Genomic DNA, 20,279 nt, shown 5'->3' with positions numbered 1-20,279 from the left:
AGTAAAGAATAAAAAAATAAGAAAAGAAAACCTGCATCCCTGCCCCAGGCCAGTGGTCAGGAGGGGCAGGAGAGTGTTCTTTGTTCTTTGTCGCAGAGCTAATAAAAGATGGCAAACAAATTGTGTACTGAAAATTTTTAAGGTGGTTCTTACCTACCTAGTTGTAATTCTTTTGTTCCTCTATTCAGGCATCTATTCACTGACGATACAAAGAGAATTAGAGCTGCTCATTGCCCTTAGCAGTTAAAAGTCCATGCTCCTGAGGCTTTGGGAATAGAGCAGGCTGGCTGCACTATCTAACTTTCAACCATCTTTTGTGGGTCTCATCAGATATTCTCACCTTTTGCATAAGTCCTGAGAAACCTCCATTACTGCTTTCTATTTACAAAACTCTAGCCTTTTCTGGATAATTCAGGTGGTTTCTAGTAAATAGCAGAGCACCCTCCTGAGGATCACTGAGGCCAAGATCCTTGAATCTGGAGACAGGTTGAGAAACTAAAGCAAAAAGGCAAGGCCAGGAAGCAAAGCCATAGCCACACAAAGGAGAGGGACAGAAATAAGAATTTAGAATTCAGGAATTAAGATGGAAGAAGAAGTCAGGAATCAGGAACCCCCTGGGTAATAGAAAGGTCAACTCAGGGTATGTATTTTGAGGTATGAAGTGTCAGGAGAGGCATGTACATTGGTGTAGGTGTGTGTTGGGGGTGTTTAGAAATCAGACATTTAATTTGACACAACTGCTGTCTTAATCCAAGAAGCAGAAGTAAATTGGAAGTCCAGGCCCTGGTCTGCTCATTGCCTCCCAGTGGGAACTATAATAAAGAACCACATTAGGAAGATGCTTAAATAGGTTGACTAGTGTTAGTAATGACAGATACAGATGCTGGCAAAATAATTATCCTTTATGGACACTTCACTGAAAATAAGCTGTAAGTAGAATTAACAGTGTCTGAATAAATTTTTCAACTGAAATTTCTTTTGTAATACATGCTTAGAGTGACAGAGTTAGTATCCACGAAATAATGTAATGGCTAAAGAAACCGTAGCATATGTATTAGTTTTCTAGGGCTCCCATAACAGATTACCAGAAACTAGGTGGCTTAGACAACAAAAATTTATTGTCCCACAGTTCTGGAGACTAGACATCCAAAAGCAATGGGTCAGTATGGTTGGTTCTTTCTGATGGCTATGAAGGGAGTATCTATTCCAGACCTCTGTCCGTGGTTTGTAGCTGGTCATCTTCTCTGTGTCTCCTTGCATCATCTTTTCTCTACGTCTGTCTCAGTCCAAGTTTCCTCTTTTTATAAGAACTTCAGTCAAATTAGGACCTACACTAATGGCCTCATTTTAACTCCATTGCCTCTATAAAGACCCTGTCTCCAAATAAGATTACATTCTGAGGTCCTGAGTGTTAGAACTCCAAGGTACCTTTTTTTGGAGGGGGTGGAAGGATAATTCATCCTGTAACAGCCTACCTCAAGCTATTTATCAATTATAGCTTTCCCGATAAGGCTATTCATTAAATATATGAATTACAGAATGTTTCCTAAAAGTCCTTGCTTGTGTAATTACAGTTCACATATCCAATCAGAAATGTATGAGCAAAGCTTCATAAATTTAAAACTGTCGATTGAATGAACTGTAATAAATAGAAAGGAACATGAAATGCATTATTAATCCCCAAATTTCACTTAGCCTCTCACAGCAATCCATTGCCAAGTGCTGTCAAGCAGCAAATGGCACTCTGAGTTTCATTTTTCTGTAGGTCCTTCCCTGGGAACACTAAATTGTAGAGCAATACCCTAAAGGTAGGCAGCTGAAAAGAAGTCCGGGCTAGTAATTCAGACATCATAATGATTAGTCCCCAAGCATCAGCTCAGGTTTCCAACAGGGCTGAAAAGTTGTGCTCCTGAGATTTCTTAGCCTCTATGTTTTACTGTGTACAACCATATCATTCAAACAAATGAAAAGTTGTTTGCTTCTTTGTTTCCAGTAGCCAGGCTGCTTTCCGTTGCCTACACTACTCATCAAAGATGCAAAGACCTCTACTCAACATTCAGCAACACCTTTGATGCAGAAAAGTGTGTGCACCCAAAATACCCTCTAAAGATACAAACTGTAAGCAGGAAGAAGCTATTAACATAGAGACTTCATATTAAATGGGAAATTGAAGCAGCCAAGCCAATTATAGGTACATTTCTGCTTGTTGAGGAGACCTCAAAATAGAAGATTTTAAAATCTGCCTCTAAAGGCTTTTTTTAAAGTAAAATTTAAATAAGTATGATAGGCCATATATAAAAAAGAACATCCAACCTGCCTACCAAAGTAAGTGCTTTCTTCCTCATACCAGATTCAAGGCACAAGATAATTGCCTCTCTGTGATGCTTTGTTACAAGGATTCTAAATAATCCACTCTCAGGCGGCCTCTTAAGTACAGACTCCCTGGGAATCCGCCATTGAGCCTTGAAACTATAATTTCTTCCAGACACTCTGTGCAAAATATATTCTTTCCCAATCTCTAAACTTGATAATTAGATGTGTTTAGTTAGAGTTAAAAATAAAATGACGTGGAAAGTTATCCAGGTGCAAGTTATTAACCTGGAATGGTGGCAGAACAGAGGGGGACTTCACAAAGCAAACTCACATTTTTGGTGCAAGTCATATGTTTTAGACACTTTGCTAAGTGTTTTATTGAACGTACCTCTTTATTCTTCTTGATAATCTATTAACATGCTGATTTTTGGATGTTGAGAGAGATGAGATGACTTATACAGAAGTAAATGGTTGAAGTAGGATTCAAACTCATGTTTGTTTGAGTCCAAAGCTTATGTTATTTCCACTCAGTTCCAGGAACTGAGGCATAGAGAGCGAACGCTCAGAGCATGCCACACTTACTTCTTAACTTACATCAGGTGTCTTAGTCAGCTTGGTCTGCTATAACAAAATACTGAGTGGGTGGCTTAGACAACAAACATTTATTTCTCACGGCTCCAGAGGGTGGGAGTCCAAGATCAAGGTGCCAGCAGATTGGGTTCTGGTGAGGCCCCACTTCCTGACTTACAGGTGGGCAACATCTTGCTGTGCATCCTCACATGGAGGAGAGCAGAGAGATTGAGGGCAAGTTGTTGTGTCTCTTCTTATAAGGGCACTAATCCCCTTCATGAGGGTTCTACCCTCATGACCTAATGGCCTCCAAAAGGCCCCACCTCCTAACACCATCACATAGGCAGTTAAGATTTCAACATACGCATTTTGGAGGAGCACAGACTTTCAGATCATAACGTCCGGGTTCCCTATATTCTGGTCCTCAATCTGCCTACATCCTCATCTATAAACACTCTATAGGTGATCTTATGTATGGATATGCTTTTGGTTGTGCTGTGCTTCCTGCGTACACTGCCCATTTCTACTCTTCTCCATCTGCAAGGATTCTTAACCAAATGTAATACCATTCTCTTAGGAGATGTTTGGAAATGCATATGGCATTTATAGTTGTTGCAATGGGGTTGGCAAGAAGTACCTGGGGGCTGGGGCTGCTCAATGGTCTGCAATGCCATGTTGTATGGACAGCTTCACTCAACAGAGAATGGCTTTGTGTCAAATGCCCATAGAGCCCCTGCTAAGAACGTTGACCCTAATCTCTCAAGCCCTACTATCTCCGTGAAGTTTTTGATGCCGTCCACCTCTGGGCCTGAAATGGTCTGCTCCTCTTCAAAAATTTAGAAACATTTCTTACCTATTAGTCTGGGTATTTCATGCTAAGGTATGTTTAATGTAATTATTAGTTATCTTTTCTTGTTACATATGTGATTTTTCTTTCTAGCTATTCTTTTTATGCTCCTTGAAGGTAGGTATGTGTTTAATGTTCCTTTATTCACAATCATAATAGCAAATATTTATATAGCATGTATGTGCCAGCAACTGTTTTAGGTGTTTTATGTATATATTGAATCATTTAACCCTCCTAATAGCCCTATAGAGGATTATCATTCTCATTTGTAGATGGAAAACCTGAAGTCCAGAGAGGTTGAATAACTTGCACAAGTATCAGAGCTGTGACTCAAACCCAGAGAGTCTGGCTCCAGAATCTGATTCTTTTAACTGCTAAATTTAATGACCTCACCCAACAAACATGTCCTGAGTGCCTGTTATAGATCAAACATAAAAATAAGACTTTGATTCTTTAGAAAATATTTATAAAATCTGTTAAGTATAGTAATGGAGAAATATACACAGAGGTCCAAAGATGGCTACTAACTCAGCTAGAGGGGTTAGGGAGGCCCCCTAAAAGGAGGAACTCAACCTGGAGCATCAAGTGTGAGGCAAGGGGGTGATGGAAAATGAGGCTGGGGAGTTGGTGGAGAAAGATCACAGAAGAGCTATGTGAAATAGCTTAAACTTCATTGCAGAGGCAGCAGGTTTTAAGCAAGGTGAGATCTGGCCAGGTAAGAGTTGTATGAAAATCTCCTTTTCATCTGGCACAGATGATCTGAGGGCGAGGCTGACAATGGTGAAAGCTGTCAGGAGACCATGGTAGTGCAGTGTGAGAGATATTGTTGAGGACAGTGATAACTGTCTTTGTTTGGCTGTAATGAAGTACCACAGCCTGGGTAATTTATAAAGAATAGACATGTGTTTCTTACAGTTCAGGAGCCTGGGAAGCCCAGCACTGATGTCTGGTGAGGGCTGCTCTCTGCTTCCAAGACGGCACCTTGTTTCTGTGTCCTCACATGGAGGAAGGCAGAAGGGCTGGGAGGGTGAACATCCTGTGAAGCCTCTTTTATAAAGGCCTTAATCCCATTCAGCAGGGCTCTACTCTCATGACTTAATCACCTGCTAAAGCCCCCACCTCTTAATACTATCACATTGGTGATTAAATTTCAACACATGAATTTGAGAAGAGACACAAACATTCAAACTGTAGCAGTAACCATGATGATGATGATGGCAGACGTCTGAATGAAGGCATCACTATCTCTGCCCTGGCCTGTTGTGGGTGACCTTCCCAGGCCACACTGAGTGTCTCGTCTTTCCCTCACCTTCTTCCAGCCTTCACCTGATATTCCCCATATGGCACATATACCTTGTGCACGATTGGATTGCAGATCAAGCCTGTATTTCCTATACTCAAACGGCAGCATCTTATGCTGAGATGAGCTCTAGGCTAGAGATATTAATATTTGAATTCAATCCTAGTGTTGCTTTTGATTACTTGTGTTACTTAACCTCTTTTAATATATTTCATTATCTGTATCAATGAAGGAACTGAAAAGGCCAGAAAATGTCAGAAAAGAAGGTGTTTGTACATATCTTTTCCTGAGATAACTGTTCCTTATTTTCTGAACACTAAATTAATATTTTATTGTAAGTCTAGAAAGCATTTATTTTCTTTTTCTTATTTTGGCAGAGAGCTCTCCGTATTATTATCATTTTGCCTGACACAAGCTCTATTTTTATTATTTTTAATCTACAAGCTAGCTAAGCTGTGGCCTTGGTTCACTTCGTTGGGAGTTCCATGGAAGCCAGTGGGATGTGGGGTGATTAGCTAACAGCTGATTTGGGCCCTGGTTTCTGTGTGATTAACATGGCAGGGGGCCAGACAGAACTTGGAAGGTAAAGTGCTGCATTTGCATGAACAATGTCTCCAAAAAATGAATTTGAAAGGGACAGCGTGAAAGAAATAATAGAGACCTGTCTGGTCCTCTGTTTCCACCTTCTTCTGCCAAGCAGCCTTTTCTGTAGACAGTCAGAAGAAAGACATCTGTAAAAAGGATTTATGAAGGAGGGTCTGTGTGTGCGCACACACTGTGCCCTGTGTTTGCGTGGTGTATGTGTCTGTCTGTGTAGTGTGTTTGTAGTGTGTATATATCTGTGTGTGTCCATGTTTAGGGCAAAATAAGGGAATTGGAAGGGAATTCAATAACAACAGGGGCTCCTGTCGCCTCCCCAGGGAAGCCACACAGCAGGTGAATGTCTCTTAGCACATTTTTTCCTGGATAGCTATTGATGCAGCTGCATTCCCCAGGGTGCTACTGCATGTGACCGTAGCACATGGTCTATATATTTTCACTTTGTGCCTAGTATGGTCCTTGGTGCACAGGAAGAGATAAAAATTTGTTGAATTATTTGTGATCAAATTAATTCCAATTTTTACAATTAATTTCGAATGGTAGCTTCTGCCAATCTTTGCTGCCCCAGAAATTTCTCTCAAGCTGGGAAAAAAAAGGTTATTTTTAGTATATATTTAGATATATACAATGTTAATGTATAAGAGTCTTTGCAGTTCAATAAAAAAATACTCATTGATAAATAATTCATTAAAAAAGAAATTTAGATGGCTTTTAAGTGTAAACATTTTCAAGCTCACTATTGTCAGCCTAAAATAATCAAAAGGCTTAGGATCCAACTAAAAGATTTTCTTCAAAGTGTAAGGGTGGCCATCTGACTAAAAAGCATGGTGATCGTTGTTTGGGAAATGTGAAGATTAATTATATAGGCAAAAACGAAGATGCTGAACAGAATTACAACATTTTTTATACAAAGGCTAACATACAAATGTAAGAACTGATCGGCTGCTATTGATTTCACTATAAGGAAGTTGCTTAACATTCTGTTGTAAAGAGGTAACAATCACAAGAATATCTATCTCCAATGTGGTTTAGTCCAGGTTTGAATGAAGAATAAGAAGTCTGGTTAATATACATCTCTGCTGGGTGCAGTGGCTCACGCCTGTAATCCTACCACTTTGAGTGGTCAGGGCAGATGGATTGCTTAAGGCCAGGAGTTCAAGACCAGCCTGAGCAAGAACAAGACTCAGTCTCTACAAAAAGAAAGAAAGGAAGAGAGGAAGGAGGGAAGGAGGTAAGGAAGAAAGAAAAAGAAAAAAAGAAAAATTAGCTGTATATGGTGGCGCGTGTCTGTAGTCCCAGCTACTTGGGAGGCTGAGGCAGGAGGATCACTTGAGCCCAGGAGTTCAAGTCTGTAGGGTGACAGAGGGAGACCGTGTCTCTAAAAATTTTTTTTAAAAAATATGTAACATCTCAACACAATGGTCAGGAAGCAAAGGTTGTGCACCAAAGAAGAAAAATACCTGTGTTACATGACTCAGTTTTCAGGGCTTACCTTTTCCCCTTGGCATAATAAATTTGGGAGGTTCTAAAATTTTATTTTCTTTTCACACTAAAAATAAAAAAAATAGAAAAACTAAGAATTCAAAACTCACTAGAGATACAAAATAATACAATGAGATGCTATTTTATCCATGAAAATACCAAAGATTAAGATTAAGAAATGATACTCAGAGTTGGCGAAAATGCTAGACGTGTACACTTGCATGCAGGACAGGATTAAACGTAAAGTGATTCTTTCTGGAGGACCACTGGGCGATATTATCAAAAGTCTTAAATATCTTAAATATGTCCTTTTACCCAGTATTTCTCTGAAATATCTCCTTGTACCCAGTATCTCCCTTTCTAGGAATTTATTCAGTGAAATTAATTATAAACATGCACAAAGAATTCAGTCCAAGGAAATTTATCACAGCATTATTCACAAAAGCCAAAGAAGAAAACACAAAGGAAATAACCTAAATGTTCAATAATAGAGATTCCAGTGGTGTGATGGCTCATGCCTGTAGCACCAGCACTTTGGGAGGCTGAAGCAGGAGGATCAGTTGAGCCCAAGAGTTCAAGGCTACAGTGAACTATGATCGCCACCATACTCCAGCAGAGATCCTGTCTCTGGGAAAAAAAAAAGTATAAAAAAGTGTAAAAATATTTTTAAAAACGAGATTGTTGTTAAAGTATATTATAAAAAATAAAAAATATTAAAAATAGTAATGCCATTGAAATATGTTCATAATATAAGCCTAAATAGTTTATATACATATATATGCTTCAGTGTAACACTGGTTAGGTGATTTTAATTTTTTGTACTATTAAAATTTTCTATAAGGAGAATTCATTCCATTTGTGTGTAACTTTTAGTTTTAAAAGAGTTACTGTTATCAAATATTCAATATCAAAGGAATAAAGGTTATTGAGGATAAATTAAGATTTCAGATATCCTAAATGTTTAATATATTACTTCTAAATATTTATTCAGGAGGAAAACTGTACAGTTCCTAATATTTCAGTCATTTTCTGGGTATGAAATCCACTAATTTTTTTTACTAAGTCAGAAGCTACTTCTAAATGCATTTATCATTAACCAAGTAATTTTTTGTATTATAAACTAATATATGCTCATAATAATTTTATTTTATTATTTTTTATTTTATTTTATTACTATAATTTTTTTTGAGACAGAGTCTTACTCTGTCACGGTGGGTAGAGTGCAGTGGCATCATCATAGCTCACTGCAACCTCAGACTCTTAGGCTTAAGTGATCCTCCTGCCTCAGCCTTCCAAGTAGCTGGGACTACAGCTGCATGCCACCACACCTGGCTAATTTTTTCTGTTTTTGGTAGAGACGGGGTCTCGCTCTTGCTCAGGCTGGTCTTGAACTCCTGACCTGTAGTGATCCTCCCTCCTTGGCCTCCCAGAGTGCTAGGATTATAGATGTGAGCCACTATGCCTGGCCTGCTCATAGTAAATTTTAAAAATATCCAAATGTGTACAGAATAAAGTAAAACTTTCCTTTAAATTCTTTTGAAGTTGTTTTGCTGTTGGTGTTTTATGCATATTTTTAAACTTTTTATGCATATTTGCATAAAATTGATGTATATTCGTTTAACAAATATTTATTGAACATATCTATATTTTAAGTCCTATTCTTGGCACTGAGGAGACACTGGTAAATAAACATATCCCTGACCTTTAAAGACATTTGATTTTAATAGAGCAAGTAACAAATAAAAATAACAAAAATATTACATGCAATAATCTCAGAAAGTGATAAGCGCTAGGAGCAAACGATACAGCAAGGTGGGAGGATTATAAATCAAGAGAAGGATGGTATTTATTAAGGTGGTCAGAGATGACTTCTTTGAGGAGTTGTCATTTGAGCGGAAACACAAATAAGATGAACAACCCAGTTTATTTATGTTGGAGGGACAACACAACAGGCAGAGTGAAAAGTCCGGGAAGCAGAAACAAAGTTGGCACGCTAGAACAGTAAAGGGCTCAATGCAACGGGAATGAAGACACAAGGACAAGAGTGGGAGAAAATGACGTTAGAGGAGTATCCAGACCATAGAAGGCTTGCTGACTTCTTTGGATTTCATTCTAGTGTTATGGGTGTTACTGAGAGGATTTACTAGTAGAGTGATGTGCTGTGCTCTGATTTTCATTTTTAAAGTAGAAATGTGCTGTGATTGCTGTGAGAGAGATTAAACTGTAGAGAGGAGAGAGAATAAGGAGGAAATGATACTGTTTTGGAAGCCCTTGCATTAGTGTGGGCAAAATAAAATTCACTGGACCAGAAATAATGGTGAGGAGAAGTAAATGGACTCTAAATATATTTCAGATATAGAACTAGCAGAGTCTGTTGAGAAAAAGAGATGAATTGATGATGATGATGACTTCTAGGTTTGTGGATCAACCAATCACCTGAATGGTATTTCCATTTCTTAGTGGGGGCAAGCACTTGGAGAAAATGGATAACAAGAGTTTTGTTTTGGATGTGTTGGCCTTGAGATGCCTACTGGACATCCATATTGGGATGTGGAGTAGGCAGTGAGATATACTAGTCTGGAGTTCAGAGAGGAAGTATGGTCTGGAGATAATAAAAGGAGAACTCACATGCATACTGATGGTATTTAGAGCCAAAGAATGGAATGAAAACACCTAGGAGGTGAGTGTGGAAGAAAAATAAAATATGGTCCAAGAACTGTGTCCTGTAGTAATCCAACATTTCAAGTTTGAAAAGGTAATAACTGGAAAGTGAGACCAAGAAAATATTACCATTGCAGTAGCAAGTTGACAGAAAGAGTATGAAATTCAAATAGAAAATTAAAGAAAATTTTTCAGCAAGGAAACTATTGGCTGTCTCAAATCTTTCTGAAAGGTCTAGAACAAGAACTAGAAATGGAATATAAGTTTGGCAACATAAAATTTGTTGTTGGCTTAAGAGTGGTTAGAGTGAAGTAGTGGACTGAAAGGCTGATTAGGAAAGATTGCAGAGAGAACAAGTGGAGAAGAAGGAAACATTCAAGGTAGACAACTCTTCTGAGGATGTTTGCTATTATGTTGTGTTCATATACTGCGTGTATCATACATGCAGTTTGTTTACAAATGCAGTGTGTTTACAAATAAAACACACTATGCATACAACAGATTATCATATTTCATTATAATCAGTATGTTATATTCAGTGCTGTATACTCTGATAATTTGATAGGTAAAAATATTTCATTTTACTGCTTAAAAAGTTGTATTTGTAATTGTGGTAAAATACACGTAACATAAAATATGCCATCTTAGCCATTTTTAAGGGTACAGTCGTATATTCACACTGTTGTGCAACCAATCTCTAGAACTTTTTCATCTTGCAAAACTGGAACTGTACCCATTAAACAACAACTCTCCCTCCCCTCACTCCAGCCCCTGGCAACTACCATTCTGCTTTCTGTCTTTGTGAGCCTGACTGCTTGTACACCTCATATAAATGGAATCTCATAGTATTTCTTTTTCTGTTACTGGCTTATGTCACTTAGCATAATGTCCTCAAGGTTTATCCATAATGTAACATGTGTCAGAACTTCCTTTCTTTTTAAAGCTGAACAATATTCTGTCGTATGCATATACCACATTTTATTTATCCATTCGTCCATGTCGATGAACATTTGGGTTATTTCCACCTTTTGACTATTAAGAATAATGCTGTTATCAACATGAGTGTACAAATATCTCTTTGAGACCCTGCTTTTAGTTTGTTTGTATATACCTAGAAGTGGAATTGCTGGATCATATGATAATTCTATTTTTAATTTTATGAGGCAGCACCATATTGTTTTACATATTTGGTACTCCATTTTACATTTTCACCAACAGTGAAATTTCTTCTTATCCTCACCAACATTTGTTATTATTTGTTTGTTTGTTTAAGGTAGCCATCCTAATGGGTATGAAGTGGTATTTCATCGTGGTGTCTTCATTTCCCTAATGATTAGTGATATTGAACATATTTTCAAATGTGTGCTGGTCATTTGTATACCTTCCTTTGGAGAAATGTCTCTTCAAGTCCTTTGTCCATTTTTTAATCAGGTTACATTGTTGCTGTTGAGTTGTAGGGGTTCTTTATATATTTTGATATTAACCACTTTCAGATATATAATTTGCCCTATTTTCTTCAACAAGTTGCCCTTTCACTCTGTTGATTGTGTCCCTTGATGCACAGCAATTTTTAATTTTAATATAGTCTCTTTTGTCTATTTTTACTTTTGTTTCTTATGCTTTGGTGTCATATCCAAGAGATTATTGCCAAATCCAATGTCATAAATCTTTTCCCCTATGTTTTGTTCTAAGAAAGTTTTGTGGTTTTAAGTATTACGTTTAGGTCTTTGATCCACTTTGAATTGATTTGTGTGTATTGTGTAAGGTCAGGGTCCCCCTTCACTCGTTTGCATATGGATATCCCATTTTCCCCAACACCGTTTTTTGAAAACACTGTCCTTTCTCCATTGATTGGCCTCATTTTACTTTTCATTGCTTTGTTTACTGATGAGGTAATTACAGGGTTTTAGAAAGTGGAGACTCAAAAGGTCTAATTGAAATTATATGAAGAAATTGATTCAATCAGTTGAATGAGAAGCATTATTTAAATAGTCAAATAAACAAAACAAGAATGATTTGAATGTTGCAGAAACTGAGGGCTACTTTGTACCGCGTACATAAGCTTAATGTGTTCCCAACCAAGGTGAAAGGGCTGATCTACTTTGTGTGTTTTTAACTTGTTTAATCCTTACCAACACAAAAGGTGGGTGGGAGGTAAAGCCTTACCAGCAGGCCTATCACCTATTTTCTCCCTTCAGTCATGATCCCTAGGAAAGGAAAAGCTAACTGAATCAAATTTCCTTTCAAACATGTTAGTAACCAGACCTGATAATCACACTAATGCTATTTATTAGCAGGAAGATAAGAGTCCTTATCTGTGAAATGCTTTTAGCAGGATATACTTGCTTAGTTTAGGTTGCTTATTATAAATGAATCTTTAATTTAAGGAATTGCTGTTTTTTTTCCACTGGAAAATCTCTTATACGCTATTTAATAGGGCATAAAAAGGAGATGTTTTATAACCAAATGTCTCCTTCTCTTTAAGCCATGTTCTTCTGCAAGTTTTGCATAACACTTTATATGTTAAATTTGAACCAGAAGGCATTGTAACATCGAAGACACAGAACATTTGGGATTCTGCATAGATGTTCTGAGACATCTCCATGGAAAAAATGCTTACCTGGTCTTGTTATTGCCTCTGTCTTTTTAATCATTAGTAAAATTGATACTGTTTGGGATTTATTATTTGTGCTAAGTCTGATTTGACTATCCAACTCTTCAGGCTGGTACAGTGGGTATTATATTTATTCACAGTTTACAGATAAAGAAACAAAGTTAAGTAACTTACTAAAGATTTCATCACAAGTTAGTCCTTGAATCAAGGTTTGCCTCCATGAAATCTGACAACAGCCTTTGTTCTTTGCTACTGTGCTATACTGTCTCTATCTGGTCTCTGGTTACTTGTTTGTCCAAAATCCTGCTAGGGAGAAAATTTGTTTTGATTGCAGACCAATGACTTGCTATCCTGACTTACTTATTGGGTAAGATCAGTTAGTGCAAGAATTACTACGACTCATTTCTCTATCTGAGTCTGGGGTAGGAACAAGCCTAGTGTTTTTAAGGCTGCCAGAAATGTATCTGTTAGACTAGTGATTCCACAGATCACCTTATTTCTGTAGCTATGGTCCTTACAGGTGATACTTTTCTGTGTAATTTCCAAGAAAAATATTTCACCTGCTAACTGTTCACGGAAAGATAACAGCAGCAAAAAATATCACCTTAGTCTGCGCCAAAGTTTAAGAAAATTTCTTGAGAATGTATGGTGTTAGAAAAGCCTTTGTTTCTAGAGAATATTTTTCATAGTGCTAAATGAAGAATCAAGCTCTAAATGTTTGTCCTTTGCAATGATGTCATGCTGCTGGGGATGTTTGGTACTTCAGACAAAAGATAACTTTGGATACTTTTAAGTCCATGATCAGGATATATAGTCGACACATATCAGATACATGTACATGTGTATACAGTCATATACATAGCAGGAACATATTTCTGTCTACCATGATATTAGAAGTCTCTGAATAGTTTTAGCTTTGTATTCTCTTTGTGTACTGAATTCTCAAATGAATTCATCACATTTAAGTCTATATCGTGAAAGTAATCAACACACAGTTATTAAGAAAAATGGGAAGTACAAAGTAACCCAAACTGGTTCATCCATATAAGGATTTGTAATAAAAAAGGAGAACATCTAATTCCAGCTCAGCTTTTGAATTAAGGCACATTTTTATTAAGTTGTGGCTGACAGAAGAAATTACAATTTGACACTACTATGATTTGTTTTCCCTCTTACAGATTTTATTGATAGATTGTGATGGATTTATTTTTTTACTTAAGTGAGGTTGTGTCAGAACATTTATGGACTTTTTGTGTATTTGTAAATTTCTTTACCTTGATATTCCATTATTTTCACTTGTACTTTTATGTATCCATAAAAATCAAATTTCTTTTTTAAAGCTTAGTCTTTATTTCCAAACATTGATTTCTCTTTTATAATTTCATTGAGTACAATTGATCCAAGTCATCTGTATTTGATTATATCTTTGATTTTTTGACATCTAAGACACAGCAACCTCCAAAACTCTGAAAACAATTTTTTTTTTTTTTTTAACCAGGTCAGTCTCTGTTTTCAGGCTGGAGATGTCACCGTAGACCCTTTTATGGAGAAGGAATGTTGCATAATTGAAAAACTGACAGACTTAGAATTAAATCCTGGAATTTTTTTGTTTGTTTCTTTCTCAGCAAAACAAACAAAAAAAAAATGACACAAACATGAACCAGTACATGTGGAAATACCTGGAAGGTGCTCAATAAAAGTTAGCTTCATTTTTGTTCAACCATTGCCTCTCTTCCCACCTTTACCCAATAAAATAAACAAAGACTATATTTTTAGTTTCATAAAAACAATAAAAACCTGGACATTTATATTCTCATTCCAAGACATGTAAACATCTTCCGTTCCCTCACCATCTGTACTCTCATAAAACCTTTGAACCACACATTAAATTCTGTGGGATGCTTTTTAAAATTTCCCAGGCTAAGTAAACATTTATCTTATTTCTTTTTATTTTCCATATTTGAATTTTTTAGAAATGTTATCCCCTATTCTCAGGATCTTAGAAAATATGTACCATCAGTTATGGTAGAAATATGATTAGAGGCAAAATAGTCATTCCATGGTAAACTAGGATTAATTAGAGTGAAGCCTCCCTTTCAGCTCCAAGTGTTTTCTTTCAAAGACTCCTAGTGAACTTTCATGGACACCATTCCTAACAGGCAGGCATCTCTAATTATTCACCAACGTGGGTGTTCTCTGTCTTGGCAGATAGGAAACTTTACTCCCAGACTGTTGGATGGGCCCGTATATTTAGTTACAGTTTGTGGAATGTGAGTGGAAGTGATATGTATCACTGTCAATTTTGTGTATTTATTTTTTATTTATTAATTTTGTTTTTAGAGATAGAGTCTCACTCTGTTGCCCAGGCAGGAGTGCAGTGGCCCAATCATAGCTCATTGGCTCTCTGCAGCCTCAAACTCTCGGGCTCAAACGATCCCCCTGCCTCAGCCTCCTGAGAAGCTATAGGCACACACCACCGCACCTGGCTAATTTAAAAAAAAAATTTTTTTTTGTACGGACAGGGTCTCACTACGTTTCTCAGGCTGGTCTTGAACTCTTGGCCTCAAGCAATCCTCCTAACGCAGCCTCCCAAAGCACTGGGATTACAGGCATGAGCCACCACACCTAGCCTTCATGGTCAATTTGAAACAGACACAAAGAAAAAGCCCTCATGATTCCAAGTCTTTTTGTGGAGGGGCTTGTGTTAGATGGGAGAATCACAAGCTATAAACAGCATAGCTATTTAACTCTGTGGATGGCTGCCTCTGAGCCATGGGATGAGAAAAGGCTCTGCCTGAGGAAGCAGTAGACTTACAGTGGGTTACTCTTGAGAGTTTGGGGATAATATGGCACCACAAGATATAATCTAAGTTGACTAAAGCTCTAAGTGGAGAAATTCATTGTTTTTGTGAAGGTCATTAATTCACTCAGTAAACTTCTATTATTGACATCAGGCCAAGCATTGTACGTGATGCTGTGGTGAATGAAAGAAAAACAGATCCTGACTCTTGGGAGGTGATGGTCTAATAGCAGTACCATTCTTAAGTTTGGATGGGCTTATTTATAATCTTTCAAAGTATCTTTACACACTTAATTTCACTTGATCTTCAGAACAATCCTGTTTCTATTTCCATTTCACAAATGACTAAACCAGGAGACCAAATCCAAGCAAGGACCACAGAGCAAGTAAGTGGCAATAACCAGAATTCTCACGAGGACTTTTGATTTCTGCCTGTTCAGATGTCCCCAACCAAGCTCTAAACTATGGTGTAAGTGAGCTGTCCTGACTGAGGGTGACTCATGGGGCCCAAAGACAGGGAGAAGCAGTGTGTTGGACACAGCAAAAGTGCATAGCCTCGGAGATTTTGGGGGGACTGTAGCTTTATGACTGAACTCAATACCATGGGAAAGATTTACTTAGGACAAGTTTTGTTTTTCTTTTTTTCTTTTCATTAACAGGGTATGGAGGAACAAAGAAAACATCTAAGAACCAAGGGCTTCATCTTCTTTTCTTGCTCTATAGAGCACCTCTATGGGAAATTTGCCAAATAATATTTCTAAATAAATTTATTGATATTATATTTTGCTTTTTATTGATAATTCCATATCTTCATCTCATTGATAAAAAAATCTTCCCAATTATTATATAATTCACTCATTATTCCACCAGTTCATCTCTACTAACGTACAACACTCTGCTAAGTCATTTTATGAGACTATGACATATGTATTCTTGATTTTAAGATATAAATGAAAAGTAAAGCTATTTATAATAATTAAATATTTTCTAAAATATAAAGCCTATGACATAAACGTATGAGCATGGAAAATGTGCTTTATTATCACATATATTCTGAATGCCTAGAAAGTGCTCAGTAAATGCTTAATTATTAAATCAGTGTATGAGAAATAAATGAATGCATAAAACAAGAATCCTTTTCTTTAGAGCATTTTATTTAAATTGTGGCACCAGAACTAACCCTATGATGCATTTGGGGACTAATTAGAGGCTGAACACAGTAGATTCAATTTTAAAGGAAATGAACTTTAAAAAAAGTGGAGGAAAGAGTATGAGTTGAAGAAATTAGGGAAAATACAATGAGGAGGTTAACTTGAATGTGACTCTGTAAATTTCTGTCTAAAAAGTTCAACCCAATTCTGACCCACGTATTTAAAATGAGCTCTATTATAGTCAGTATTTTTTTGTTTATCTGTTTATTTTATCCTTTTTTCATTGTTGTGGCATATAAAAAAGAATATAAGTTAATCACTAAGAGTACATTTTCCTCCATCCAAAGAGAGGATTATTATGTAACTGTCATAAAAGGACTACAAGTACAAACCTTCAGGAAAAAAAAAATTAAATTAGTCTAGGCTGACTAATAATTGTACCTGTTGTTCAATTTTGGACAATCTAATTAATTAACTATTATTTTCAAGTTATGATCAAACTAGAGAATAACCATACCTAATTATCTTTTTCTACATGAAAGATTATTTCTCATTATTATGTGAACAAATCAATAAAAAAGGAATTATCAAAAAACTTGATAAGTAAGGAAGCAACTTATTCAGTACATTTCATTAGGAGAAAAGTAAATCTTTCCAGGAATGAAACATTAACATTTGCTGTGGTTGAAAACATCTGTGAGAGTGCTGTTATATCACGGAGTTTTAGAATTGTGTTGGATAGTGGAATTATAGAAGTCAGTTGCATTATGGAATTATAGAAGTTTGTTGTATCATGGAGTTTTAGTTTGCTGTATCATAAGTTTTAGAATTTTGTTACATTATGGCATTCTAAAAGTTTATTGTGCCATGGAGTTAGATAATGTACAGGGTCATGGAGTTACAGAATTTTAATATTGAGGAAATCATCAGAAATCATCTAGTCCAAGGCCTTCACTTTGGAGCTAAGGATACTGAGGATCCAATATGTTAGCTGGCTTCCGCAGGGTTACCCAGTTAGTTGAAAATATGTCAGCGTTTTGTCAGGTTCCTTTTTTCTCCTCCCAGATGAGAATCATATATTTTATTTGAGTTATTTGTGTAAGATCAAAATAGTTTTATATGTTTCTACACTATTAGGAAGTTAATTCTTTTCTAAAAAAAATATTTATATTTCTTTCAATCTCAGAAAAAAGTAAATCTCTATGATCTCTGCTTTTTTCTTATCAAATTTTTTTCATGGTTTCATAATAGTCAATCATCAGCATATCACATCTTTATTCAAAACACTTCAGTCATTTAAACAATTTTTAATCAACGTTCTTTCTATTTCTAGAAGGCATATAAAATCAAGGTATGAAACGACACAATAAGGATAAAAGGCAGTACATTTAATTAAAGGGAGAACAAATCAGATCTTATCAGGAACCTGAAATGAATTGTCAACTTAGTGTTAAAACTCAATTCGGAGTTTCCTGGAAGCTAAGAATAAAGGAGCAGTTTGAATAACTGAATTTCCTTTTCCTAATTAAAATATATATTTAAACAATATTTGATATAAAATATATTTGAAAACACATATTCTCATCTCAAAAGAAAAACTTTTCTAGCATTTAATTCAGTAAGAAATTTCTCTTATGAATCCTCTATAAAACAGTAATATATTCAAAAAATGATGTACTCAAAACAAAACATGCAACTAACAAATAAAAGCTTCCCCTCATAAAAAAGAGATGTCCTCTGAGATCATAACTCAATGAAAGTCTTCCTTCTCTTCCCACACAAGCACACTAAGTTCTCATGATCTAATTGAATGCAGCAGTGCAAATCACAGAATATGAATGTTGAGTATTTTATATATTCAATGAGGGGGACCGATTTTGTAGTGTTAGATCGCAATCAAACCAAAATTGATTTCTCTGATGAACACCACAAGTGCCTGTGAGCTATCTTATTGATTACTGAGAGCTTCATGGGTTTCACAGTCAGCTTTGCAGGCCACAAAATCCTGCTTCGTGGAAACTCTAGCCTAACAATGGAAGCATTGTTTTGGGAGGGACAAAGATCACAGGAGTATCCCTGATTCAGTCCAGCGTTTTCCTCTCAAATGGACTTTTATTCTTCTCAAACCCTTGGAGCAGTGTGTAATCGAAACCTCAGAGTTTTGAGTTATAGCATAAAACATTCTTGCTTCAAAATGTTGAAGGGCATTTGTTGTAAGTCTTGGGCTCAGAAAACAGTACCCAAAAATGAAGGAAGGACTCAGAAGCAGCCTCAAAAGCAAAAGTTTTCTCTGACTTTCTCCTGTCCTCTGCCTGTCCCATTCTTCTGGGAGGCTAGCCATAGAAACTAGAATCCCTCGTCTTCAAGGTGGGACACAGAAACTAAAATCCCCTTTCCTAAAAGCCAGTCATAACACCTAAAATTATTTTGTGTAAAAACTGGCGATAGAGAAATTATCTGACCTAACTCGTTTGACAGTAGGTCATAAGAATCTCACACTCAGAAGGAAAGAAGAAATGCATGTTCAGAGAGGCCAAGAAGACTCTACACAAACAGGCCTTTCTGGGTTTCCCCACTCAGTCTATTAGCATTAGATCATACTCTTTTTGTCCAATCATATCTCTACATGGCTGTCTATACTTCACTGAATCTAACCGTAAAAATGGACAATTTTCCATGTGTCTTTGGTTCTTCATTCTGAAGGCTCCTGTGTATACATGTTGAATAAATTTATATGCCTTTTCTACTATTAATCAATGTGCCTTATGTCAGTGATATTTCTGCGAAACTTTAACAGACCATGGGCCTTGGTCCCTACATGAGTCAACAGCTTCAACATAAAATAACATCAACAGAGCCACTGAAGAGTATCTTAATTGCATTCTGAAATATCTCTGAATAAGTTATCTGAAAAATGAGCTTTATAAAATGTTCAGATCCTACGTTTAGATAATAGCTAGTGAAACGTGTCCATTGAATGTAGAAAAATCTTAATTACATGCAAAAATTGTAATGCAGTTTATGCTAAACCATTCTAACAATCTTTGAGCAAAAATCTTAAATGTGTTTGTACTTAGGAATAAAAAGTCAACATATTAACAAAAAAAGTTCTTCTGATTTTTACTGCAATCAGATTGCTACTATGAATTACTACACAATTTATATTAATAACTTACATTTGTGTATCACTTTGGAGTACATTTATACATAGTATCTTAATAAAAACCAATAATTGTCCTGTGAATCAGATATTTGCATTTTACAAGTGAGACTGAAGAGTTCTGAGACTCAGCATGATTAAAAATTATGTCTAGCTTATTAGTTGAAATTAGGATTGGCTGAAAGAAAAACCCAGAACACTTTGTCTTAGACCAGATAGAATTTCTTTCTTTCCCAGGCTCTTATGTTATTTCTTTCCCAAAGTCAAGGCTGCCGTAGTGTTTTACTGGTCAGAGATCCAAGCTCCTTTTATCTTATTGCTGTGAAGTGTAAGCTTGCATGCCAAGGTCACCTCTTAGTCAAAGATGGCTGCTGAAGCTCCAGCAATTGTGATCATGCTTTAGTGATAAGGAAAAATAAAGAAAGAAGAGCTGGTTTTGGACATCACGCTCTCCTTCTGTTGACAAGATCATTTAGTTACATGGCCACACCTGTCTGGAAAAGGGTCTGAGAAATCTTTTGTTCTTGGCAGCCAGCTATATAGCTGAAAATAACAGATTCCCTTACTATGAAAACAGGAATGAATCCATATAGTTGATCAACTCCCAGTCTCCGCTACATCTAGTATCTTATGTCCAGTAAGTGAGGAAATCAGGACTAGAGCCTACGCCTTCTTGTTCCTTGTGTTATGGTCTAATTGCAGTATGCTGCCATGTAAGTAAAAAGAAAATGGGTTGATACATAGCTTTGCTTTCACCATTTAGATCTGTGATTAGTATCTA

Source organism: Eulemur rufifrons, chromosome 4 (assembly GCF_041146395.1).
Source record: "Eulemur rufifrons isolate Redbay chromosome 4, OSU_ERuf_1, whole genome shotgun sequence".
NCBI classification, from domain to species: Eukaryota; Metazoa; Chordata; class Mammalia; order Primates; family Lemuridae; genus Eulemur; species Eulemur rufifrons.
The sequence above is the reverse complement of the archived record's forward strand: the minus strand, read 5'-3'. Positions refer to the sequence as shown.